Consider the following 2,210-nt stretch of genomic DNA (forward strand, 5'->3'; position numbering starts at 1 on the left):
TTAGCAAGGACACTGTAGGGAGTTGAACCCCAATTTCTGATTTAAACTGTTGTACATATGGGTTGCACTCATGAATGGCCTCTTGTGCTCTCAGCAAGAATTCTTCATTCAGACCACTGTTTGAGGCATGAGTGCGGCGGAATTCCACTTCATGGGCAGGATCATGGAAGTAGATCTGAGCAAAAAGGGGCATTTGACCCTGTTCAGGAAGGGGACTGGCAATGTAATGAGAAACTTTCCCTTGTATTCGTACACCTGGGTTGAAGCCAGGAATAGCAACTTCTCTAATGCCAATGCTTGCCATGGCCAATGAATTGTTGTATTGTTTTGCTTCTTTAACAAAGTTGTGATTAATGAAGAGGTCCTTGATAGCAGTTGGAGGCTGTGGTGGGATTGAGCCGGGTTTGGGATTTGTGGGATTGTATGCGAGGTCTACTTTTCCAGACATGCAACAGAATCCGTTCCTCTCCTCTTTCCATACATAAGCATTGCAGTGTGAACATGTAGGACACTCAAACAGTGAGGTCTTACCAAGTGTGTGTGTGTAATCACCATACAGCTTCTCTTGGAAGAAGTTTGCATCATCACACCGAGCGAGGTTGTGATTGTTTTTACGTGCCTGTTCCACACGTGCACAATGAATTTCCTGATGGCACAGGGCATCTCTTGCCTGTTGTTCCTCTTGCTGTTGAGGTGTCTCCTCCCATCTGTGGCGGTTGTGTTGGGTTGTCTGGCATGCTGCTAGCACTTCAGGTGTTTCAGCATCTTGAAGCCTTGCATGACTGGCGGCGTCGCTACCCAATCGACGACTTTGCTGGTTTTTAGGTTCAGCTGCGCGGAGCCTTGAGTGGAGTGCAGCGTCGCGGGCCAGTCGACTGGTCCGTTGGTAGTCGGTTTCAGCTGCGTGGAGCCTTGACTGGAGTGCAGCGTTCCTGGCCAGTCGACTGGTCCGTTGGTAGTCGGTTTCAGCTGCGCGGAGCCTTGACCGGAGTGCAGCGTTCCTGGCCAGTCGAGTGGTCCGTTGGTAGTCGGTTTCAGCTGCGCGGAGCCTTGACTGGAGTGCAGCGTTGTTGGCCAGTCGACTGGTCCGTTGGTAGTCGGTTTCAGCTGCGCGGCGTCTTGACTGGAGTGCAGCGTTCCTGGCCCGCCGCGCATCTCGGGCTTCAGCTGACTCAGCATCACGTGCACGGCGCATTGCCTGACGTTTTTGCTCTCTTTTTCTACGACTGGCTTTCGGCATGTTAACATCCACAGGTAGCTGAATATCAATTGGACTGCAAAAGAAAAGAAATACAGGATTCAGTTTAAGGTTGGCATGTCAAATGAAAATAATGTTTTGTTGATAGTTGCTCAATGTGTCTGCTGTCATTGATGTCTAACTTAACCACAGTTGTCATCAGTTACTATCTGAACTGGTAATTATAGAAGTTTGTTGTAGACTAAGGCAACATTCCTTTTTTTAAAGATAGCCAAAACACAAACTAATTCCTTGTCTTTACCTGGTGTTGAACATATTCAAGGTAAGTTACGGCTAGGTAAAGCATTTTTTTTTTTACATGACAAAATGTAAAGTGATCACATTAAATAATGGAAATGAACACAACCACCGTAAAGCACCGTAAAGTTAGAAAGCAAACAATCTGATTGGCTATTCCTCTAGGCGTGATTGACGTGTTCATGTCTACTCAGTTTTCCAAGGAGATGGCTTATTTAGAACAGGGAATAAACCCCCTTGGTTTCACAAAGGCAGGACAGGAAATTGTAACATTTGCCAAGCAGCGACCGTACCTGCGTTTCAGTGTAAAAATTACCTCACACACACACACACACAAGTGATGTTTTCCAGCCCAAAACATGCCCTGAAATTGTCAGAATGCACAAAAAAAACCCTCGCTAAAGTGGATATGGTTTAATATGTAACATTTTATCCATATGAAGCGCACACCAACAATGAACCCATACTATACTTAAACACTCCTGCTCTATGTTGAGTATGCTATTGTTGTATGGCCGCCTCAAATGCTTATACTTTTCAGAATGATCCAATGCAAGAACCATTGAAAGTGAATGAGGTGTTAACAGTCATAACAGCTCAGAAGGGTTTGGTGAATTCGAAATGAGAAGGCAACAGAAGGCCTTAACAATTTTGATCATGTCCATCATTCATGTCATCCTCATGGTCAGCGCATATAAATTCTGAAAGAACAAAG

The sequence above is a fragment of the Morone saxatilis genome, unplaced genomic scaffold (assembly GCF_004916995.1).
Source record: "Morone saxatilis isolate NCDOM2014 unplaced genomic scaffold, NCSU_SB_2.0 Contig23, whole genome shotgun sequence".
Lineage (NCBI taxonomy): Eukaryota > Metazoa > Chordata > Actinopteri > Moronidae > Morone > Morone saxatilis.